The sequence below is a fragment of the Tursiops truncatus genome, chromosome 5 (genome assembly GCF_011762595.2).
Source record: "Tursiops truncatus isolate mTurTru1 chromosome 5, mTurTru1.mat.Y, whole genome shotgun sequence".
Classification (NCBI taxonomy): Eukaryota; Metazoa; Chordata; class Mammalia; order Artiodactyla; family Delphinidae; genus Tursiops; species Tursiops truncatus.
Genome location: NC_047038.1, coordinates 113150573 through 113176347, shown reverse-complemented (window position 1 = coordinate 113176347; position 25775 = coordinate 113150573). Strand labels below are relative to the sequence as shown.

The window sequence follows — 25775 nt, the reverse complement described above, 5'->3', positions numbered from 1 at the left end:
ATGAGAAGCCCGTGCACCTCAACGAAGAGTAGCCCCCGCTCGCCACGAGAGAAAGCCCGCATGCAGCAATGAAGACCCAACACAGCCAAAAGTAAAAACAAACAAATAAATAAATAAATTTATATATATATAAAAAATATTTTGTTGGAATGAATCTACCTAAAATACTTGACTCTAGAGGCAGAAATTGTATTCTCAGCACAGCACTATGAACCACCAGTGAAGAGAATTTTGGCCACTGTTACTGAACACATGCAATGTACCAGGTACTGTGCTAAGCACTGCAGAGGCATCAGCACACTTGCTGTGTAACCTTGAGCAGCTCAACATCTTGGTGCTTCATCTATTTATAAGACGCAGATAACATAATAGTTATATAATAGAGGGGTTTTGAAAAATAAAGGAGTTAATAGTATATATGTAGGGTGCTCAGAACAATGCCTGGCAAATAGGAAACACTAAGTGTTAGTTATTATTACCATGATTATTATTCCCCACAAACCCGATTGGTTAGGCACTGCTATTACCAGCAGATGAGGGTAAGAACATCTATCTCATAGGGAGGTTCTGAGACTATGAGATGATTCCTCTCAAGTGTTTAGCATTGTGCCAGGTAAATGCTTGGTAAGCTCTGGCTATTATGAGTTCGATACAGAACAGCAGTCAGATGAAGTCCTTTAGTGAGATCTGTGTCACTAATTTAGTGAAATATTGTGTCAGTGTGGAGAAAAAATTAGCTTTTTTTGTGGGAGAGAAGGCTAGTATTATTCATCCATCCCTATAATGTACTTATGGTGCCTTGTGATGTATAATTAATATGTCAAAGGATGAGTGATATTTGACATGCAATAGATAAAAACCAAGTATATGGGGCACGGCAAGAGCTAAGGAACAGAGAACGCCTTGGGATGGGGCTTTGGTATAGAGGAGAGAGAACTCTGGCCCAGGAGACATGGAGTTGGACCTGATTCTGCCATTTACTAGTTTTTTGACCTTGGGCAAATTACTTAACTTTTCATTTCCCTCATTTGTTAAAATGAGAATTCTGAGTTCAATACATCATCTATCCCAACTTTAAAAAGTAATTTTGTTTGTTTGTTTAATATCTAAGAGATGATGTTGGACCTTAAAGGATAGGTCAGATTTTGAAAACTGGAGCTTCCGGTTCATACACCAACGCTGAACACAGGATATACTATTTAGATGCTTTGGGGGAATACCATTGCAAATTTGCCCACGTCTGTGTGAGAGTATGAGCGAGACCAGGCAGGAAATGTGAGTCAGGGTCATACTTTGAGAACCTTGGGTACCAGGCCTTGAAGTTAGAAGTTTGTTGGGAGGCACTGCTAAGCCATTGAACTTTCCTGAGCAGGGGAATGACATGCTCAAACCACTCCCCTCGGGAGATTATTTCAGCAACGAGAATGATGTAAGGGTTAACTGAGGCACGGAGGAGGGTTGCGGGACCACCCTAGAGGTCTAGGCATGAGATCAAAGTAACTAGGAGCATGGGAAAGGAAGGACATGAGAGGGTTTCAAGAGGGAAGTGAATATCTCACGGAAGGGATGAACCGGTGGAAATTCTCCCATATGATTTAATTGGCAAGGAGTAGATGTGACCGTTCAGCAGTTCAGTGCAGAGCCATTCATTCCTGGCAGAAACTGGGGGTCTGAACATTTGTTAGGTGAATTTGGAAACAGTTTGAATGGTAGGTAGTAAGCTCACAAAATTGGGGATCAGCCTTGTTAATAATGGTTGAATTAATAGACGTCAGATAAGCAAAAAGAATGCTGTCAATTTATCACAGTTTAGGAGTTCAGTAGCTTGAATATTCACTGTGAGTTTTGGGGAATAACAACATTGAAGTTCTGTGTGGCAGGAAAACGGAGGAGGGAACAGTCCTCAAAGGCTTGTGTCTACATGCTGCAAATACTACCTGACCCTGACTGGAAACGTGGTCTCAGAGAATAATTCTAAGCAAGGATTATAGAATGCCCCACAGACTTCAGAAACTGTTGAAATTCATCTAAAATTCTACTGTCACCATGACATTTACCATCAAATGTTCACATAGAACTTTTTACATAGTATACAGACTGTTTTGAAACTCTTAGAAAAAAGGCTAACAACTTTTTGCAAATTCTTAGAATTATAATTAGATCTGAAATTTAGACTTGAGGGTGAGGATAATAATGGGAAAGAACCATTACTGTGAAGTATTGTCTCCTTTAAGAAAGACACCAATTGGAATTTTCACAGCCATTCTATTAGATTTATTCCTTCAGCAAATATTTGAGTGTCTACTGTGATAGGTCTGTGCAAACTTTGGGGATGTAGTGGGAAACAAACTAGATAGAGCTCCCACCTACACACAACTTAGAAGGCTGATAGGGTCTTCCCACGAATAGTCAACAACATGCCTAAATACGTCTATAATTACAAACAGTTCAAAGTTCTATGGAGGAAAGGGTGTGATGAGAGAATAAAGGGATTTCAACATCAAAAATATATAATTCCCCCACCACAGTTATCACAGGAACAACCCCCCCTTTTTTTTGCCTCCTGCCTTTTTTTTCTTTCTAGTTTTAATGAGATGTAAGTGACATCCAACGCTGTATAAGTTTCAGATGTACAGCATAATGACTTGACCTACATACATCATGAAATGATGACCATGATAAGTTTAGTGAACATCTATCCTCTCACCTAGATACAAAATAAAAGGAGTACCCCTTTTTAATGTGAAGAATACCACACCAGTGATCCTTGGCAGGCTTGTTCCAGGGAAACTAATTCGCTTAAATTCATTTAAGGAGCTGATACACAAACTCTACGTTGCATTTATTTTTCTGAGTAGAACCATGTCTTAAAATAAGTTTCTGGGTTCACAGTTTGCATCTATAAAATTTGCAGCCAATTTTAAGGGCTCACTTTATTGTAAATGATTAGTAATTGATTTGGGGCAGGGGGAGACAAACTGCTTAAATAGCATAATTAATTTGCTTTTGGTCCCTTGATACCTCCTTTTCTCTGAGGATCCTGTCCTCCTCCCTAGCTCAGCCCATCCACTTTCTCTGATCACACTGCTAGATCTTGGCATTATCCCTCACTGTCCCAGCTCCATGATTTTAATCTTTAGCATCCCATTCTCAGACTGTTCCCCAGCTTTTGGGAGTGGTTCCCTGCTCCAGCAATTCTTGGATTCTCCTCCTCCCACCTTCATTCCTTTGATCTTCTCATCTTTCCATCATCATCACACTCTCCCGTGTCCTCACCTCTCTGCTTATCACAGTTCCCCAGAGTCACTCCCCTGCCTACACCCTCTGCTCTCTGACCCTCTTTTCCTCCATCACACCCACCTGCAAAACCCCAGCTCTGCCCCTTTAGGTCGCCCGAGGCTGGAGGAAAAGCCACAGCCATGCTGACTGGCCTTGCTTTAAATTCATGACCACTAACCTCAAATGGGCACTTAATAGTGCTGCCTGGCAATCCTACCACATTTCCATGGTTCATTTGCTCTCAAACTCTCCCAAAAGATAACCGTTTCATATGTGCTCCTCTCTTTTCCAACCTCCAGCATCTCTTCCACCCTCACCATTTCTCCGGAAGTAGGGTTCATGGCTATTTCACCAAGAAAAGAGAAGCAGAGAGAAGAGAAGGTCCCTGTGTTCCCAGCTCCTCAGCCACCAGCCCTCGTGCATCTGGGCCCACACACTGCCTTCCTTTCTGTGCTAGCTTCTCTCTGCTTCAGGGCTCTGGCCCCCGGCTCTTCTGTGAAAAGGGGAAGAAGACTCAGCCTCAGGGTCTTTGCACTTGGCAACCCTCCCTGCAGATCATGTAATATGCTCCCTCTTCCTCTAGGACCTCTTGTCAATAAGGTTTTCCCTACCCGCATGGACACAGCAACCACCCCCATTCCCCATCTCTGTTACCCTTTGGCTTCCATCCCATGTACAGCCACCTGGCATATTTGTGTATTTATTCATTATTTGTCCCCCCTGAGGGATTTGTATCTCTTTGCACCATATCCCTTGTGACCTGAACAGTGCTAGATTGATTCATTCACTCATTCCTTTATTCAACAGGTGCCGGACTCTGCTCCAGGCACTGAGGGTACAGCGATGCACAGATCCAGGGAGGAAACAGCCGGTGCACAGGTCCTGAGGTGGGAGTGTGCCCCAGTGGTCCCAGGACTTGTGAGGAGGCCACAGAGACTTGAGGAAAGAGCAAGGGAGAGAGTAGACCAGGTCAGAGTGGTAAAGAAAGACGGGAAGGGAAGTTCATGAAGGGTCTTGTACACATTGTGAGAACTTCTATTTTGAGTGAAATGGGGAACCAAGGGGGGATTTTTTTGGATACAATGATATTAATATGCAACCCACATTCAAGTTTTCACAACTGTCCCAATAATGTCCTTTGGAAAACAGTCCAATTTTCTATTACCATTGAAAGAAATAACTGGCAGGAGTGGCAAGATCAAATTTCACAACGTGTAGTATTAGTAATTATCATTTGGGGCTACTAGGCTGCACTGGGAAAGGTCATCTATAGATTTAAAAAAATGAACAGTTCTACGTCTTTTTATAGCTTTTCCCCTCATCCAGAATCCAAACAAGGATTAGTTGTCATGTCTTTTTTTTTTTTAACTGCTTTATTGAAATAAAATTCACACGTTGGGACAATTTGACCACAAAATGTACAATTCGGTGGGCTTTAGTATATCCACAGAGCTGGGCAACCATCACCACAAACTAATTTTAGAACATTTTTGTCACCCCCAAAAGAAACCCCATAACCTTTACCTATCACCCCACCCCCACCCCAGCCTTTCCAATTCCCCCAAACAAAGGCAACCACCATTCTCCTTTCTGTCTCTATAGGTTTGCCTATTACGGATATTTTGTATAAATGGAAGCTTACAACTTGTGGTCTTTGGTGTCTGGCTTCTTTCACTTAGCATAGTGTTTTCAAATTTCATCCATGGAGCATGTGTCAGTACTTCCTTCCTTTTTATGACTGAATAATGTTCCAGTGTATGGATATAGCACATTCTATTTATCAAAGGAGGGTTTGAGCAGAGGAGTGATCTGATGGGAGTGGCATTCACTCCAACTGCTGTTTTGAGGAGCAGAGAATGAATAACTATATCAGAAGTTGATTTTTTGGGAAAATAAGATGAGGCCCAAGAATTGACCTGTAAGTGCTCAAATATTTAATGAAGAAATTAGCAGAAATATTCTGACCTATATATAAATAGTATTTTATGTGTTTTGGGGGACTTGTTGCATTTCCTTAGAATAATTAAACATGGAATGCAGAAATTAAAAAATAGTTAATAAATAAGAATTTTAAATGGAGTGTGCACGTGTAAAATTACATGAAAAATTGGAGAGTACCATTAATTGGATTTTTAAAAAAATATTGCTGGTAATGGTTCTTTTGGTACATGTGAAATTTATTCCTCAGAATAATTATTCGCCTCTAAACATAACTCAACATTATGGTAATTATCCAAGATTTCATGCCGGCTTCCAGAGAGCTGGCCAAGAGAAAAATGAAATCTTATAAAAAAATATTTTCAATGTCTACGCAGATCAGGTATCTGGGAGCTAGTTCGGTTTTATTTTGGGAAGTTGGTGTCATCTAAAAGATTGTAGAAACTGGATCAAAAAAATTTAAAGTTCTATTGTGGCATCTGTCATTATTTGGAGCAGCGAGGTAACCAACTGGAATCATTAGATCCCGGATTGGCATAAAACACACATATTGATTCAGAGTTTGTTACAAGCACATGCAATAGTTACTAGGTTATCCTTTTTGGGTACGTGCAACTTCTGGGGCTTGCAAATCATTGAGGAGTAAGCGAGGGGCAATGAAACTAGACATAAAAAGGCGAGGCTCGAAAGGTAATTGTCAAAACGCACTCCACGTTTATAGAGCGGTTGGGTGGGCCCGGTGGACTTGTTCTACGAACATTTCAAAAAAATAAACATTGAACGCGGAACTTCACCGGCAGGCAAGGTACCGAGACCGCTCCCCCGGGACTAAAGGAGGCAGGGGCTGTGGTGTTTTCTCCTTGGAACCAGCGGGGCGTGGGGCTGGAGGCGCGGGAGGCGGCGCGGGCCCAGCGCTCGCGCCGGCGGGGCCGGGAATTTGGAGAGGATCCCTGGTCGCGCAGCCGCGGCGGGAGCGGCGGCGCGCGCAAGTGCGCGTGTGAGCGAGCTAGAGAGCAGGCGGGCGGGCGAGTGCGCCGGGTATTGGCAGCTGAGGAGTGGAGGCTGGGCGGCTCCGACTCCCTGACGCCAGCGCGACCAGATCAATCCAGGCTCCGGGAGCGAGCGAGCGAGCGAGTGGGCGAGCGAGCGGGCGAGCGGGCGGGCGGGCGGGCGGGAGGAGGAAGGAGAGGCCGAGCCGCTGAGCCCGGGCCGAGGCGCGGGGAGGGACCCTGCGAGCGCAGCGCCCGGCCGGCCGGACCGGGGCCGCGGGGGACCCCGCTCGCTCGGTCAACTCGTGCGCCCGCGTGGACAGGCGCGCAGCCAACCCGGTAAAACGAAACAGACCCGAACCCAACTTTCCCCTCCGTCGCGTCCTCGCCCTCCCCTCGGCGCTCCGGGCTTCCCAGCGCCGCCGCCGCCGCCGCCGCGGGCTGGGGCGGGCGCGGCCCGGCCGGGTGGCCACGATCGCGCGCGGGGCCGGCGGCGCGGGCTGCGGCGGGGAGGGGGCTCTTCCCCGCGTGGGGCGGACCGGGGATTCCCCCCCCCCCCCATGATGGCGCCTCCCGGCCGCTCGGAGGAGCAAGCCTGCCACCTCCTCCTCTCCTCGCGCCTGGCCAGCCGGGCAAGGCTCGGGCCCGTGTGCCCCCCGCGTCTTTGTTGGGTCTGCGGTGGGGAAGCCGCGTTCCTCGGTCCCCGGCCCTGCCTGCGGCCGGCCCTCCGCGGCCACCCTCCCTTTCCGCCCGCTGCCCGTTTCCCTTTCCCTTCCTGCAGCCGAGCCTGGGCCGTCGGCGCGGCCCGCGGGCCCATTGTGTCCCGCGCCGGCCCGGGCGACCCCTGCGGGAGTCGGAGGGCGGTCGCCGGCGCTGCCCTCTCCGCGGAGCGGGGCTGTTGTAAAGGGGACACCCGGTGCCCTGGGTCCTTCTGCGTCCGGGGCGGGCTCCTTCCTGTGCCCCCTACTAGCGTCTTGGGGGTCGAGGTCAAGGAAAGTTCGTACTGAAATTCCCTCTCATTTATTCAAAGGTTTGGCGGCGGCGGCGCGCGTATTTTTTTTTTTTTTTTCTCTTCCGCCTACACCCCCCGGAGTCTCCGAGTGTCGTCTCATTCCTTTCCCTTTCCCGGATTCGATTGCCTCACTGCATGTGTATTTGTGAGTTCGCTGTGCAGCAACTGTTCATTTACTCTGCGCCCGGTCTTTGTTAGTGTTTCTCGGGGTTGTTTCTGCAGGAAGGGGGGGGGGGTGTTGGGTGTGAGAGAGACAGACGTGGGCTTGTTTTTCTAGTTGCTTAATAAATATGAAGGCTTCCAGGGAGAGCGTTTTCCTGATGTACTTTGGGAAGGGAGGGGGAACAAATGCCTGCCGGATCTTACAACCACAGTAGCTGCGGCTTTTGTTTATTTTGCGGCGCGGACGATGTTTCAGTGCACTTGCAAGGTCCCCGGCCGGGCGCTTCCCTTCTGAAAATAGAGGCGCGTCTCCGAACCCTCTCCCGAGAAAACATCGTTGTCGTGAGTGCTGTGACAGCCGGCCTCTTGCTTTCCCCTGAGGTTCTCTTGCTGAAATTTCAGAGTAGGTGGAATGATACAGAAGTTGCCTGATCTCTGTATGTGCTTCCTCTTACTGAAACTCCTAGCAAGCAGCTCAATCGCAAAATGCCTTTATTTCAGAACGTTTCTCGCTTTCATTACCTGCCGTGGATAACATGCCTGCATTCAGTAGCACAATGAGAAAACTGTTCTCTGCCCATGTTGATTTTTCATCTTGTTTCTCATTACCTCTTGACGCTTTATTGGAGGTAGCTGAGCTGTATTGGAACCACGATTTAAAAAGAATCAGGGCAGAATCAATGTGCACTGCCCCGGGATTTTCAATTAGTATAAATATTTTGCATCAGTGTTAATTCTGATGGAGGTGCCAGGCCTAAATATGCTGTAACTGATTTAAATGTTTGTCCTCCCCTCTCTCTCCCTCTTTCCCATTTGCAGTTATTTGATATTTCTGTGCAGGTGGTGTACATTTGTGTAATATTGCAGTTCTTAGGAAACTGTAACCAGGGTCGTGGGAGATGATTTTCTAGAGGTGGGCGATGTCAGAGCCTCTGGAGGATCCAGGCAGGATCGGGTTTCTTCTGAGGGTAGGGATTTGTCCTTGATTTAGTTTTGACCCCTCCAAGCATAGGTATGTAACCAAATACATTTTTCCTTTTTGCAGTATCCTTTGGTTTTATACCCTTGAAGAGCTGATGACCTTTGCATTTTAGAGAAACGACAGTTTTTAGGCAATTTAAAATATGAACTTCTTACACCTCTTGGAATTTAATTTTTTTTCTACTAAGTTCATTAAAGCATTAAGAGGAAGTAAGTCTCATTTTTCCAAATACATTTATTAGTTGAAAACTAAATTGCAGTTTGTGATTTTGATTTCTAGTAAGTCTGGGTTTAGTAACTTGGTTAGAGTGGAAAAAGAATAAACTTGAGTGTAATGAGATGAGTATATTTAAGCTGCAGTCGCCTACATAATCAAGGCCAAGTTGTGTGTGTATAAAAGATCTCATTTGTGTAGTCTTACAAGGCTAATGGAAGCATCATTGAGGCTTTATAAATAATGTAAGTTGTGTATAATGTAGAGTCTCCAGAGACGGCAGAGAAAGCATCATTACCAGCCTTTTCAACCTGCTGGAGATCTTAAATTGATTTACAGCACTGAACTGGTGCAAAATGATACATCAGGATGACATGGGGTCAGCCTGTAAAAGTCTATGATGTCAGCCTATTAGTTCAGTCATCATAATTAAACCATATTACAGGGGCAGCTAAGCAGGAGTCTGGCGTTATCCTTCAGATATGGGTGGTACATGGATTTTGTTTATAGTGGAAAGGCCAAACTGGCAAGGAATGCTAGTGTTTCTGAAAAGGGAAAAGGCTTACAGAACTCTGAATTGCTGAAAAAATTGAAGCTAAATTAAGGCATGTTCAGTCTGCATTGTCTAAATAGCTTTCCATTTGGTAGTGGAGAAACAGATGCTTTGAGGGTGCCGATAAGGACCCTCAAAGCAGCTCTGATCCATGCACTGAATCATGCTTCATGTGAGCTTGAATTTAACTTGGCCTTAAGGACCTTATAAAATATCAGAGGACCACGTATTTCACATCTCTGATCCTTTTATTAACACTGAGTTGCACTGTATTGATGCAAACGCTGATACGTTATTTCTTTAAGCATAGTTACCAGGTCTCCACTGGAAACAGAGATATTTGAATTGAACATATAAACAATTCAGGAAAAGAAGATTCTTAGTTTTTGCTTAAATTTCTGGCAATCCTTATTCAATTTATGGGTCATCTAGGGCTGTGCCGTCCAATTAGGTAGCCATAATCATGTGTGGGTATTTAAGTTGAAATTAATTAAAATTAAAATAAAATAAAAATTCATCTCAGTAGCACTAGCCACAGTTCACGTGCTCAGTAGCTAATGTGGCTAGTGGCTACCACCTTGGAGAATGTATACATAGAACATTCCCATCATCACAGAAGGTTCTATTGGACAGTGCTGCTCTAGACCTTTCGCCTCTGCTCATCCACACTTTCTACTCACCTTTCAGCTGCTTCTCTACTTGGTACCTCTGTGGATGAGTTTGTGAGGTCGAAGGGAGAAAGAAATATGTCAACTAATTTTGCTGCTTCCTAGTTGCTCTTGTTAAAAGAGTTTGGAAGTGACAGTTGAAGCTACTGCATAAAACAAGGTTGACTTTTCTGTCAATCATATTTATCGTTGGTGTCATGGCTTCTAATTTGATTTAGAGCTTTGGGTAGGAGAAATAATTGTAGCTGATTTTTTTTCTGTGTCCTTGTCTTTAATACTCATATCTCATTTAAGCATCAAAACTTCCCTAAGTACTGTCGTTGTCACCTTTTTACAGGTAAGGAAACTGAGTTCTGAGTGATTCATTGTCTTGCCTCAGGCTACGTAACTAGTCATTATATTCTTAGCCATGAAGTGAACAAGGCAAGCTCACTCTAGAGCCTCACTTTTCTAAAAAATTAATTAATTAATTTTTGGCTGTGTTGGGTCTTGGTTGCTGCGCGCGGGCTTTCTCTAGTTGTGGCGAGCAGGGGCTACTCTTCATTGCAGTGCGCAGGCTTCTCATTGCGGTGGCTTCTCTTGTTGCGGAGCACGGGCTCTAGGTGCACGGGCTTCAGTAGTCGCGGTGCATGGGCTCAGTAGTTGTGGCTCGTGGGCTCTAGAGCGCAGGCTCAGTAGTTGTGGTGCAGAGGCTTAGTGGCTCTGCGGCATGTGGGATCTTCTCAGACCTGGGCTCGAACCCGTGTTCCCTGCATTGGCAGGCGGATTCTTAACCACTGCACCACCAGGGAAGTCCCCTCACTTATATATATATATATCTAGAATACCTGAATAATCATTGTTCTGCTGGGCTTTATTATTCTGGTATAGATATGACTTTGCTTTTATTTTTTAGTCTTTTAGACAACTTTGCCTTCTATTGTGCTTTTCTGGACCATCTTCTGTTGTCTTCCTTTAAGTGCTTAAGAAAGGAAACATAATGTTAACACCTCTCTAAGCAGAACATAATTGGAAGACTAAATCTGACATAAAAGTAATGCATTTCAAAGCCAAATTGGTTTTATCTCTGCTTTTCTGGATAATTCCTGTCACTTTCCCCTTGCTTTTTTCCTGTATTATCACAAGCTGCTGGTACTAAAAAAGAAAGTTCTAGTAGTTCAGTTTATCTCATTAAAATTAGTCTTCTTTAGCTGGTAAACACTGCACTTTGAGATGCAAATAGTTCATTGCAAATTCCTTGGAATTTATTTTTTTACATTTATGTCTATTTTTGTATAGTCTTACAGTTCAGTCATTTTTATTTTTATTTTTTTTCGTCAGGGCTATTTAAGAATTTGATGAAACCCTGGATCCCCTATCACGCTCCCATCCTCCAATCCAAAAATGCTTATATGCCCTGAAGCTTGTGTGTGCACAGAAGTACCCAAATTTCAGGTGAAGGACATCCATGGGACTGCCTTGCCAAGTGTGTTCATAAACACTGATTTGTAATTTCCTTTACAAAGAATAGAGATATTGAGTGTTAAAAGCTACTTTGATGTTCCTATCAAGTTGAGCAATCCGAGGCCCAGGGAAGATAGCGGACTTGCCTGAAGTCACCCATCCAGTGATTGGAGGAGGGAAAGCCTGCACCTGGATCACTGTCATTGTCAAGTTCCCATTTGTTTGTTCTTTCCTTCCTCACTCGCTGTGCTCCTGGGCCTTTGGTCTGAGCATATCCAGTGTTAATTGGGGAGGGGAGGAAAGGAGAATTTTTTGGCATGATGTTAACTTTTTGTACCCAACATTATTTGAGCTGAGTATGAATCAAGTCTGACAACCTCAGATGTTTTTTACAGATTAAAATTGATTTTTTTTTTTTTAATTTTAGAGATGGAAAAGAAACGCCTTATGCCTGATTTAGTCAATGGGACCTTACTAGAAAATGGTAGATCCGAGATTCTGCGAAGTTCAAATTAAATCAGGCAAGTCTGCTGTACAAATCTCCTCGTTTGGCTCTCAAAAACAAATCATATTCCTAACCAAAAGTCAGAGATTGGGGTATTTAGGGAAGGAGTTAGGAGGTACTAGGGAGAGAATTGGAAAGGTCTAAGGAGAAAAGGGATAATTTAAATATAAAAATTTAGAAATGAAATATAAAGTTATAAAATGACATTGAGGCTGATGAAGTGTTCTGTGTAATTGTACTTCTGTATGTGGTTTTTCTTTTCTTTTTTAAAAACTTACTATTACCGGTTTATTATGAAAGGATATAACTCAGGAACAGCCAGATAGAAGAGATGCACAGGGCAAGGTATGGGGCGCCATGAGCTCCATGTCCTCTCCAGGCGCCCCACCCGCATAGCACCTTGATGTGTTCACCAGCCTGGAGGCTGTGGTCTTAATTTTTGGTACCAAGATTAGCAGGAAGTGCTTTGGTAACAAATAGAGGCATCTCCATTTTGCCTCGAATTGAAATCTCTTGACTCTTTATCTCCCTTTTCTGCTATTACGTCGTATTGCAACTATTTAGGCTAATCTGGTGACCTGTCATCTGATTTGCTGCAAAAATACCTGAAGTATTTTTAATACTTCTGGAGTTACTGCCTTTAAAAAAAAAAAAAAACTAAGTTGCATGAATGTACTTACTTAAAATCTAAGTCAAAATCTTCACTATGGTGTTCATTATTAAAATAACGTCAGTTTTAGAGATGTACTACTAGTCCTAGGCAAAAAAGTAACATTTACAGCTATTGCTGGCTGATTTGCAGAAATGAGCGGGCCCTGTAGAACATTCATTTGCATAAGGAAAGCTGTCTTTCAGATGGGAAAAGCCAGTCTTTCAAAAACAGTTCAACTCCAATGACTGCATCGGGCTTTTAGGCTGATACTGGGAACTGCAGCATTTGAGCAGTTTAATCTAACATCTTTGTGATTTTTAAAAAATTAATTTATTATTTTATTTTTGGCTGCGTTGGGTCTTCGTTGCTGCGCGCGGGCTTTCTCTAGCTGTGGCGAGCAGGGACTCCTCTTCGTTGTGGTGCGTGGTCTTCTCATTGCGGTGGCTTCTCGTTGCAGAGCACGGGCTCTAGGTGCGTGGGCTTCAGTAATTGTGGCATGCAGACTCAGTAGTTGTGGTGCAAGGGCTCAGTAGTTGTGGCTTGCGGGCTCCAGAGCGCAGGCTCAGTAGTTGTGGCACACGGGCTTAGTTGCTCTGCGGCATGTGGGATCTTCCTGGACGAGGGCTCGAACCCGTGTCCCCTGCATTGGCAGGTGGATTCTTAACCACTGCGCCACCAGGGAAGCCCCCTGTGATTTTTTAATAAGCTAAAATCAGAACTTTAGAGAACATTCCCTCTTGAAGATAAAGCATCAAACTCTCTAAGGTTTGAGGGAATCCATACCTGGCAATTCTCCCAAATCTCTCTGCTTGGTTCCTAGTGTTCACATAGGAGCCTTATATAGAACCCAGGTCTATGGTTGGTGGATTGATTTCTTAACTAATTTTCTTGAGACAAGCCTGGATTTCAAGGAACACATACAACATACACAGCAGTTACTTATGCATCTATATGCTTTTGAGCTCACGGTGAAAATAAATATTCACTATGTCATGTTTGCGAAAAGGAGGATAGAGGGGTCTAGCTTTTGATTCAAAAATATATTTATACGTGTAATTTTTTAATGCTTTATTTGTAGTTTCCCCTTAATTTTAGGGCAGCTGTACTATATTTTTTCCTACAATTCCAGATAGTTAGGGTATAGTTACTCAAACTATTCATTCATTTTCCTCTCCGTGTCTATCTTTTGTGGTTTCTTTGCGGTGTGCTTATGCAAAGTGGAAGTATTTCAGACCTTTATAGTTTTTTTTCTTTCAGTTTCGAATACCACAAGAAGAAAAGGGAACTCATTATCTTTCAAGTATTATAATTAGGCATTAAATTAAGTCATTAGTTAGCTAAATGCAAGATCTTTTGTTTAGATTGAAGGAAAACATGTCTTTTTAATGGAGGAGAGGGGTATTAAATATCTCCTTATTTGATAATTTTGATGCAGTGTGGTAATGAGCATATGCTTCACTTAGTGAATCCGTTAGTTCAGAGTGGCTCAGTAATTAGTGAGGAGACCCACAAAAATGAAGAATTAAATGCAACATCACAAGAGTTGTTGCAGGGTAATATAGGGGTAAGTTGTACAGACAGTTCACATGAGGCCCACTGTGATGTGGAAGGATGTGTGGGTTTGCACTGGGAGAAGGAAGAGACATTTGGGCAGAGTAACGGCGTGGAAGACTCAAGGTAACAGGAGCAGCGCTGTCCGATAGAACTCTCTGCAGTGATGGAAATGTGCTGTATCTGTGCTGTCCAGCACTATAGCCACTAGCCGCGAGTGGCTGTTGTGCATTTAAAATGTGGCTAGTGCAACTGAGGACTGCATTTTAAATTTTCATTAATTTATGTTTAAATAGCCACCTGTTTAACAATGAGCTATCACGTTGGACAGCACAGATCTGGAGGCCAGTCTGCAGCTCTGACTGACCACAGAGGGTATTCCTGATGTGGTCCCATGTGGTGAGCTGGGAGAGGTGTTTGGAAAGGTTAAGTTGAGGATGAGGGTTTGAGGACCTCAGCGTGCCAGAATAAGGAAGCACTGGGAAGTCACAGAAGGTGTTTGAACTTGCAGTTTGGGTTGGAGAGGGTAGAGTCCATATGCCAGGAGATTGATAAGAAAGCGCTTTGAGTTCTCTCTCTCTGATGGGGTGGGTTTTGTGAGTGAAAAGACACCTGGTGGTTATTTGGCTATAGAGTAATGGGAAAGAGGGGTGTCAGATTATCCTTAAGTTTCCAACCTGAGTGGCTGGAAAATTAATAAAGCCTTTACTTAAGAATAGAGAAGAACTGGTTCTGGAAGGAATAAAAATTGTGTGAATGATAAATTAGAATTGACAGGTTGAATTTAAGGTGGGGTATGTAAGTATTCTACAGGCAAGTTGGAGATACATAACTAAGCTAAAGCCTAGGGGAGGGCTCGGAGCTTTACGTAGATGCCAAGTAGTGATCTGTTGGGAATGATGGTGGAACGTCCGGGAATGGATGGGTATTTGGAGAGGATCATGTACAGAGAAACAGAGAGCTGGTGGGTTGAATCTTCCATTGATGCCCACAATTAGGAAGTGGTAGAAAGGAGAGGCATGTTTGAAGTAGACAAAAGAAGGAACTGAAAGGAAGGTGTGGGGTCAGAGGAGAAGTTAAACCAGGAAGCCAAGGGAAGAGAGATTCCAGAGGAAGGTTCAAAGGGGGACATGTTGTATGGTTCAGGGTGAAGGAGAGAAGGTCAGGGTAATCAAGTGAATGCAGCTGAGGTGAAGAGACTGAGTATATTAAGAAATAAGAAACAGAGTCTTCTATGCCCTCGAGTGATTTATGTTTCAAAATTGATGAGACGACTTCTTATTTGAAGGTTGAGGGAAAGAAGTTAATGGACAGAAAGCAATCAGAGATGAGATGATGGAGGTAGTGATCTGGAGCGCAGGTGACAAAATATTAGTCATGGTAAGGAGGGAGATTGTCTGAGAAGGAAGCAGAATGGGGTCCGAGAGAGGAAAGCGGATGGCACAGAGCTCATGTCAGCTTGCGCTGGTTTTCCCAGTAGTGTCGGAGGCAAGTCAGTCCCTTCATTGGGATGGTGAGCCGGGAGAATCAGAAAATGGTGCTGGAAGTTTAAGAATAATGGAGAAGGTTTGGAAGAACCATTGTAGGTGATGTGCCAGGAAATCTGTGGCGAATTCAGAGGCTGAGCAGTCGGAGGAAGCCTGGGGTGAGGTTTGACGTGGCTGTAGAGTAGACTAGTAATTGCTGCTTTTTAGTGTAACTTGGTGCCTGAAAGTAAGATTGGAGAGGAATGTTGGCAGAGATGATTCTGGCTGAGGGATAGAAAATAGGCTAAGAAATGAGGTTCTAGAGTCAGGTTGCCTGGGTTTAAGTCCCAGCCCCCAACACTGACTTGCTTTTTTATAACTTTGGGAAAGCTGCCATTAACTTTTTTTTTCTAATTTTTAAAAATTGAACTATAGTTGATTTACAATGTTGTGACCATTAACTTTTTTTTTTTGACCATTAACTTTTTGAACCTCACTTTCCTCATCTGAAAAATAGAGATAATAGTATCAGCCTCAGGATTGATAGAAAGATGAGATGAGTTATCCTTCCATATTTCATCTAAGATGCTGTTAATCATAAGATGTTATTTCATGTACTACTGAGGAAAAAACCATCATTTAGGCACAACATACCACTGACTGTAAATTTCCTGGTTAGGAGAGGGTACATCTTGCAGTCAGTGAAGTACAGGATACATAAGGGACTTAGCCTAGGACCTGGCACATAATTAGCATTTGGAAAATGTTAGCTATTTAATATTTGTAAGAGTCAATGTGATTGTAGAGTCTAGAATGTTAATGAGAGCAATATCGAATCCAACCTAGATAAGGGGTTACAGGTTATAAGGAGTCTAATGGATTAAATGAACTGAGAAGGGTTAAGCAATGGGAATCCTGATAATGAAATTGTGGAATATCAAGTTTGGGAATTTGTAGATGGAGTGTTTCCCTGACAATGCCAGCTAAAGTTTTTTAAGAAAAGTATAGTAATTGAACTAAGAGAAGAATGCCCTTTATTGATTTTAAAAAGCTATTTAAAGTTGCCCAGAGCTTTTAAAAGTAAGTATTGTGAATTTATCTATGGATTTTTCTTACACTATTCATTAGTGTTAAAAAATTTTTTTTCATTAGAGAATACACACTCAGTGAAGAAAGATTCCGGCGTGGATTCTGGTCATAGTGTCAGAAGGAAAGGGGGAGATGGATTCTCGATTATCATTGATTGAGTGAATTGTCATTTTCAAGAGATGGGGGTATGGGGGCGGGGGTAGTACTAATAGCTGCTTGTAGAGCTCTTTTGTTTTTGGTTTTTGTTTTGGCCACGCTGTGTGGCATGCGGGATCTTAGTTCCCCCACCAGGGATCGAACCCGTGCCCCCTCCGTTGGGAGTGTGGGGTCTTAACCATTGGACCACCAGGGAAGTCCCTGTAGAGCTCTTTTAAACATGGCTCAGAAAGCAGAAACCATAAAGGAAAAAATTATAGATTTGACAACATTTATGTGACCAAACACACACTCTTGAATGACCACACATAAAAATACAACCGTTCAAATTTGCAGCAAGTTACTCTTCTTGTAAAAAACTTAAAATCAATAGGAAATTCCACGCCTACAGAAAAATTGGCACATGGACCTGGAGAGTATCATACTAGGTGAAGTCAGGCAGACAAAGGCAAGTATCATAGATATCACTTATAGGTGGAATCTAAAAACATGATACAATGAACTTATTTCCAAAAGACTCACAGACATAGAAAACAAATTTATGGTCACCAAGGGGGAAAGCGGGGGAGGGATGAATTTGGGATTAACAGATACACACTACTCTATGTAAAATAGATAAACTACAAGGATCTACTGTATAGCACAGGGAACTATACTTAATATCTTGGAATAACCTATAATGGAAAAGAATCTGAAAAAGAATGTGTGTGTGTGTGTGTGTGTGTGTGTGTGTGTGTGTGTACATACACCTGAAACGTAAATCAAGTATGCTTCAATTAAAAAAAAAATAAATGAAATTCTGGGCTCCTAAAAAAATTGGTAAAGGACAGGAACAATTCACAAATGAATGAAATGCAAACTACTAATAGACATGAACTGTTCTGCCGTGTCCTGGATGAGACTCTTCACTGGAATGGGGACGATGTCTTCTCTTTTACTTTATTGTATCATTCTTTGTGGACCAGGAAGGATCAGTCTGGGGAAACTGGGCTTTTCTCACCGAAGGAAAGGAAGCCAAAATTTCCCTGCCTCCTAAGAGAAGCTGGGGTCACAAGGAGGTACACAATGAATGTAAGCTGGAGTTATAAGAGACAGGCCATCTCCATCCCATTTCCTTGATGTTGCCCTGCTACCCTCATGACATTGGGCTAGGAGTCTCCTCATTGGAATGTGAGGTGTTCCCAGTGCTTTAGGGGCTCTCAGTTCTATGCAGGTTCTCAACCAGCTGGCATGATGGGTGAACTTTTTTTTTTTTTTTTTTGCGGTACGCGGGCCTCTCATCATTGTGGCCTCTCCCGCCGCGGAGCACAGGCTCCGGACGCGCAGGCTCAGCGGCCATGGCTCACGGGCCCAGCCGGTCCACGGCATGTGGGATCCTCCCGGACCGGGGCACAAACCCGCGTCCCCTGCGCCAGCAGGCGGACTCCCAACTTATCAGTGAACTTTTAAGGATACCAGTGCTCCATAGAGCACATCGAAATGGGCCTCTTGCTCTCCCACCTGAGTTGCAGTATTAGATTTGATTTGTAGTGGCGTTTTCTTATTCATATGAGACACAGTGATGGCCTTAGAACATGGTTTTTCTTATTGAGCTAGACTGGTTCATAAGGTATTGAAATAAGAAGTTCTCCCACATAGTAAAACCTCTTATAAAGTGAAGAAAATTTGAAGTTAGGCATTAGCATTTGATTTCCCAGATTGTCTCTTGAGGGTAATAGTTAATGTCATGGGCGTAAGAAAGGCTTCTCACGTGCTGCCCGTAAGGTGGTTTTTGGTAGGGTCCTTACCTAACCGAAGTACACTCAGTCTTACCTCAGCCTTGAGTTTTTACCTGGCCACTCGACAGAAGAGGATTCATCAGCATCTTCTGACCCACCATCTTCTCTCTCTTAAGTGATCTGCAAATATTTCAGAGTTGGGGGGGAAAAAAGGCTTTTGAATTTTACCCACAGGCTTACCACGAATTTCAGCCACAGGCCAGTTACCCCCGCCTCTTCTTTCGTTAAGTCCTTTCAGAGGACGGTGCCTGGGAGTAGGGGGCCGGAGCTGGTATGCATTGGTCAGAGCCATCCTTCAAACTCTTTAAGCCAAGTTGGGGAGGGAGGATGAATGCCGGCAACACGAGTCTTAATTTTATCAAAAAGGGTCCTTAATTTTATGGGTAGCTTTGTTTGGAAGGGAGTGGTAATGCTACAGTGAGTGTGGCTTTAGGAATTACACCTTTAGCCCTGTGACAGCTCAGCACAGCTGCCTGTACATAGCTTGCCATCCCATCTGTTATGGCTTCCTGTTTTGCTTTGTGTCCGTTGCTGGCTTTGCAGTCTGCATAATTAATAACAACCTCTTTATTTTCCCAGTGTTCGTGTTTGTGTGCTCAGGACTTCTATTCAGTTTGTTCAAGCTCGAGAGAACGAGCTTGGTTTCAAATGGCCTTCTGTTAAACTGTGAGCAAAATTAATTTGATTACCCTTGAAATGATTGGCATCCAAGCTGTATTTATAGCATTTATTTGCATGGAAACACTGAAGAGTTCTGTCTTGTCATACTGTGCAGGCTGAGATGTTGATCTGTATTCCAGGAAAGCCTCCATTAAAAGCGGTGCATCCTCACTGAGCAGTTCTGCTTTTTGTTGAGCCAATATTAATCAATTCAGCAAATGTTTCATGCATCCAGTGCTGGGCTCTGTTTCGGGGAGGGAGAGAGAAACATCTAAGTCAGTTTTTGCTGTGCAGAAGCAATCTTACTGGTAAGAGGAGACTACGATTATATGAAAAGCTAAATAACAAGCCATCGTTACTCACGTTATAGCGTCTTATTTTGAGTGTATTTCTTCAGTAATTGGGATAGCCTTTCAGAATCAAGGGATTAGGAAAGAAATCTAACGTAGTTGGTAGAGCTCCTGCACTGTGCCCACCTCCAGCTTAGTGGATTCTTTCGGCAAGTTTTTGAGCATCTCTACCTATATTTCTGTTCATAGTGTCTCTTATAGAGCTTGATAAAGTTGGGATAAGTGGTCATAAATGTAGGATTTGCACTGAGATTGTAACTTTGAGGAAAAATGCAAACGTGCTTGTCTAATGCAGCTTCTGTTTTAATAGCTTTTATTACAGTTATGTTATTCATTCTTTAGACTGAGTTCCTTGAGGGTATGTGGACAGTATCTTTACGATCTTGATGTTAGCACAGTGGTTCTCACTTTGCACATCAGAATCCTGTGAATGACAACCACCGCAGAAATGCCAGGGCCCGCCCCTGGGGGGGCTCTGATTCCAGGGTTTCGGTTAGGGAGCTTTTAAAGAAGCACCACAGGTGAGTCTAATGTACAATAGCATTGAGAACTGTCGGCTTGACACACGGTAGTGATGAGTGAATTTTTTCATTTTGATGTGTTTAAAAATATGTCGGGAAATAGGACGTGTGGTATGCTGTAGGTCTGTTGTGAACATGAACTATGTCTTTGATATCCAGCAGCACTTGGTGCCGGGTGATACCTGTTCTAGGTGCTCCAGACGACCCAGGTAGTTCTGAGGGTTAACTTTTGCTCCCCCTGTTTTAATTTGAGGAGAGAAGAGATAGAAAGAAAGGATATGTGTGTTTGAGAGCTTTCGCTTTTCCCTTCTTGAAGGAATCGGCAATTCCTTGTGTCCTAGAGTCTAGAAGTAGAGCTAATAAATAAAACTGTTGCGACCTGGGGCACCAAGAGCACAAAGAGAAAAGGAGAGAAGAGTGTTAGCGGAGGTTATCCGGCAGAGTCTGGAGGAGTGTTTGGGTGTCACAGCTGGGGGGAGGGCAGGGCTGTTTCCGCCAGCAAGGATGCTGCCAAATGTCCTGTAATGCGGAGGTTGAGAAACCCTGGAATAGGGGATAAGGAAGGGGCCTGGAAGGCAGATAGGATACTGAAGTGGTCGTGTCACAGATGGCTGTTCCTGCCACACCCGTATGCTGTTTGCTGTGTTATCCCCTCTCCCAAATCCTCTAGAGTCAAGAGCACCGTTTTTTGCCCTTATCTGTAGATAGGTTGTGACTGCCAGCTGTGTATGAGCCGTTAAAAATGAACATTTTAATATTTTACCTATAATAAAATATGATACTTGAAAGAGTCCTTCAGTTATTTTCCATCTGTACATTTGCTTGAACGGGACAGTATTAATTCACATGCAAAAAAATAAGCCAGTAATTTTTGTTCTGTTTTGCTTACGTTTTCAGTAAAGGATACTAAGAACGATCAGTAAAATGGGAAAAAAAACGTTACAAAAATAAACCCAGTAAAGCAATCAATCAATCCATCTCTGAGAGAACCAGAATAAAAGGAAAATTTCCAATCTTAACAAAGGCTATCTACTAAAATCTTACTTTTTAAACTGCTGTTTCTTACAGCATCATTTATAAAGGAGGAGTTTGAGGCAGCGCAAGTGTCTCCCTTTTAGGAATGGATAAGAAAATACAGTCTATACGTCTTTTTTTTTTTTTTAAAAAACCACTACACAGTAAGTGGTAAAAATAAACTAGATTTTAAAAAAAGAACAATCAGTGGGAATGTAAAGAAAATGAATTTCTTAAAAGGAGTTTAATTTTAATATTCCACAGCCTCATCATAAGAAAAGAGTATTAAGAGTTGAACACATACGTGGGCTGTTGGTGTGAGGTAATGGTGCCAATTTCCTTGTGTCTTTGTTCAGTTATCGCTTACAACTACTTATCCCTATTCTAGGCTGTTTAGATGAAAATGAATTTAATTTTGTCATCGCTGCCCTGATAAAACTCTTGGTTTTTTTCATGTTCTAGGAAAGTGGCAAGATGCCAAGAAGGAAAGCAACAACGAAAACAAAAATAAGTTGGGGAGAGAAGGAACCAGGGGGATTAAAGTAAAACCATAAGCACATCCTTGCTTGTCAGTCCCCCTACTTTATGCATGAGACAAAGGAGGAGGTTATTTAGGAAAAGCAGGGTGGTGGAGGGGTTGCCTTCAAGCCCTTAACCTTTCTGCATCACGGTTTCATCATCTCTAAAATAGTCTCTACATCACAGGACTCCCATAAGGATTAAAGAGAGTGAATAGGTATGAAGTGTTCAGCACAGTGTTTGGTGTTTCACTGTGGTGGTGATGGTGATGATGACGACGATATGAGAATGATTTTTTATTCCCTCTGAATACTTGAGCTGTGTTGGAAACTGACAGAGACCATGGATACACTCTTGTGTGACGTCTCCCATAGAGCCACCTGCGTGACAGCCCTCTCTCCCTTTGAAGTGGGTGGTGATGAAGCTGAGAGCTTATGGAGTCCTCAAACTGGGGTGTTTCAGACGTTCTGTAAAGACTGTTGCCAACAGAATGAATTTCCAGAGGAGGATAGAGTGATTTATGTGACGAAATATGTTTTTAAGTTTTTATAACATACTAAAACCATTATAGTTAAGTCTGTCATCCACGTATAGATTTTCCACAGCAATATTTGAATCTTGAGCAGGCATTTCTTTAGAATTTACTACATTCTCAGAGCATATAACAGTTTTACGGTTAGTGTAAGCAACATGTGGTAAGGAATTAAAAGCGTTCTTTGATAAAAGCATAATACATATTCGAAAAGCAATGGTTACGTTTTATTAAGGCTGCTTTGGATTATCCATTCCGTGGTTCATCCCCACTGATGCAAGTGGTTGATAGTCAGCTGGACTCGTTTGGATTTCCACATCAGGGTAGGCAACACAAAGCCCCAGATGCACAGGAGATGTAGTTGTGGTAAAGAAATGGCACAGGTTTTTGGCCTCTGTCCCTTAGATAAACAGCCTGAACACGTCCTGTGACTCTATCACGATCAACCTGATAATATATGGTTCTTCAACCCCCCGCCCCCCATACGGTGAGCAGGGTGATGCTGGGAACTGTTTCATACCCGTTTTCTTCCTACTGCACCTTTGTGTTGGGGATAAGCACTTAAAGTACTGTTCAGTTAAATAGTGAATTGGTGGAGACTAACGTCTCTTAGTAGTTGAACGTACGGAGGAGGAGAACTTGTGTTCTGAAGCCTTCTAAGGGCACTCTGTTTATTAGGTTTTTCCATCTCGATTGGTCAGTAACTCACTGAGGGGAGGTTAATGGATAGAAACTGGACTGAACAAGGGATCTGAGGCAGAAGAGACCTAGATCGGTGGTGCTGGTCTCACCTAATTCTCTAGGTGATGCTTGCTTGTATCCACAGCATGGTTTCCCTAACGCAGTGAAAGACGGAGCATCTGCTGCTTTTCGCTCTCAGTTGGAGGGAGCTCTCACTGTTCTGGAAGAGGGCTGCTGCCCTTTGTTCAAATTCTCCTCTGAGGTGGCCAAGCGAATGTAAGTCCAGCTTCGTTTTGGCAGATTGAGAACAGGATGTCATTGATCATGGAGGAGAGTGAAATCTGGCTGATCTCAATGTTTGTTTCGGTGGTTATGTAAACTTTGATTTTGAGAAGTCATTTTATTCTTCCAGATAACAGATTTACATACTGGAAAAGGGACAGGACCAAATTGCTTTTGAGATATTTGAGTAATACAAAACATTTCTCTGGTAAGAAATTCATGCCCTGAAAAATTGGAAGGAGATTTGAATTGTTAATGGAAAGGGGACTAGGAACTAGAACGGAGAGGAAACTGAATTTTTTGTTATAATATGCCATTTTGTAAAATTGAATTTTTTGATCATGTGGCTGAATTGTATAATAAAAAAGTACATTCCCACCCATATCATATTCACCCAGAATTAGGTCATATGTCCCAACCCCATACATTGGAATACATTTCTCTGAAAATCCTAGTTCAGTGATAATTCCATTCTGGGCAGAGACACTTTCTATTATTTTTTCCTTCGTAAAACGATAAATCTTGTCACCTGTTGGTCATAATACTGTCTCCTGGAGCCGTGTAGAATAAACCTCTTACCTACTTTCAGTTTTTATTTGTTTTTATTGTTAGAGTCTTAAAATTGAAAACCGTAATTGGTTGTAAATAAAAATGGTCTGCTTTCCTGAACTCCCCTCCTGCCAGCTCACTCCTAAAGGCAACCACTTGTTCAGATTTGTTTATTTCCTTCCAGGCTTTTAAAGGTGTGCATATATTATACATGTGCAGGTTTCATTTCTATTTGTGTTTTTAAAATGGGATTGTACTATGTGTATGGTTCTCTAGCTTTTTTTAACTGAACAATTACAGTACGGTTTTCTTTCCATGTTAGACATGAAAGGCTCTCCTCCCCCCCACCTTTTTTCGGACAGTTACATCATTGTCGGATGTACTATAATTTATTTAATCGTTCCATTATCGTTAGATACCTGGGTTATGTGGAACATGGATGATCTTGAACACAGATCAAACGCATCTGAGGATACTGCTTCCCTTGTAGCTGTTTCTGCGGCTGTTTTCTCTCATCACCCTCATACCACCGGGCCTGCTGGAGGTAGGGGCCTCCTAATTGTCTCCTCCAGACCATTCTCCCACCATCCTCCATGAAAACACCCACCTTTGACCATCCTGTCAGGTTATACCACACTTCCCCTCCTTGTTACTCACTGCCTCACTGCCCACCCTCCACCCTAATTCCTACAGGATTTCAGTGTCTTTATTCCCTTCCTGCTGCTCCTATGATCATTCTCGGTCTACTTCTCCAGTGACCTTTGACCTCAGCTCAGGTACTCAGGCTCATAGACCCATAATACGGGATTTTGCACTTCTAAAATTTAAACAGATTTCACCAACTTTATGTTTAATTATTTTCCTCATTTACTTAAGCAATAAAGTGTTATTTGTTCATAGCTTACCTTCAGAATACGCAGTAGCTGGGATCTGACCACTTCTACTGGGCTGATCCAAACCTTTATCATCTTTTTTTTTTTTTTTTTTGCGGTACGCGGGCCTCTCACTGCTGTGGCCTCTCCTGTTGTGGAGCACAGGCTCTGGATGCGCAGGCTCAGCGGCCATGGCTCACGGGCCCAGCCGCCCCGCGGCATGTGGGAGCTTCCCGGACCGGGGCACGAACCCGCGTCCCCTGCATCGGCAGGCGGACTCTCAACCACTGCGCCACCAGGGAAGCCCCTAAACCTTTATCATCTTGAGCTGTAACAATTGCCATAGCTTTTTTTTTTTTTTTTTTTTGCCATAGCTTTGTAGCTGGTCTCTTTCCTCCTTCCCACTCCTATCACTCCTCCTCCTTCCATGCCTTCAGACAGTTCTCAGCCCAGCCATACCACAGTCAGCCTGTTAAGCTAGAAGTCAGATCACGTTGGCATCTCTGCTCCCAGCTCGCAGCGGTTCTCGTCTCAGTTCAGAGGGGAAGCTACAGAATCCTTGCGGCGTTCCTGTCTGTCTGCTTCGACCTCCCCTCCCCTCGCTCTCTCCATCCCAGTCACATTGGACTCCTTGCTGCCCCTGGAACATTTCAGGCATATTCTTGCCTCTTGGCCTCTGCCGTTGCTCCCCCTCTGCTTGCGACGTGCTTCCCTAGATATCCACGTGGCTCCGTCCCTCACCTTTTCAGGCTTCTGTTGGAATATCACCTTCTCAGTGAGGCCTTCCCTGACCACAAGAATGTAGGTCCCATGAAGGCATGATCGTTTTTAAAAAGAGAAAAAGCTGTTTCTGTCTCTTGTTCAGCCCTGTGTCCCAGTGCTTAGAATAGTGACTGGCATGTTGTGGGTGTTTGTCGAATGAGTCGAATGACTGTAGTGGTTATCAGCCTTTCTTTTTATCGTTTTCTTTCCTTTTTTGGACAAAGTTAGAACTTCACTGGACAGACAAAAGCTAGGACACAAACTTTGTTTTTTTTGTATAAACAAAATATTAGAATTAGCTTATTGTGAACCAACTCTGTAAATACGTTACATTTTTCAGCATGTTATAATTTTCAAATCAACTTTACGTATCCCTATTTAAGGCTGATGCCAGCCCAGCGGGGGGTAGGTGGTGGAATCAAAATTTCATGGAAGAGCAAATTGAGGCTCAGAGAGGTGTTTTGTTCAGAGAGCAGCTGCTAAGTGGAAAGCTGCTCTTCAGACCTATCTTCTTTCATTCCAAGTGAAGGACTCCTGCTCTCTCATTTAGAAGCATCTCAAAATGACAGAAACATGGTGGGGGTCTTATTTGAAAGC

General features: G+C 43.3%; 1 protein-coding gene across 10 annotated transcripts in view; it reads left to right on the top strand.

Moving 5' to 3' along the window:
- Nucleotides 1-6376: 6376 nt before the first annotated feature.
- SMAD1 (SMAD family member 1) overlaps nucleotides 6377-25775 on the top strand; it is a 77573-nt gene continuing 58174 nt past the window's right edge. For 2 of the 10 annotated variants that reach the window (XM_033857325.2, XM_073805527.1), the window contains exon 1: nucleotides 6378-6545. The gene's annotated coding sequence lies outside the window, so the exon portion shown is untranslated. Of the gene's footprint in view, nucleotides 6546-7490; nucleotides 7784-11666; nucleotides 11761-21443; nucleotides 21524-23953; nucleotides 24089-25775 lie in introns of those variants that run through there. The other 8 variants (XM_073805525.1, XM_073805526.1, XM_073805523.1 and 5 more) reach the window with 8 other exon arrangements.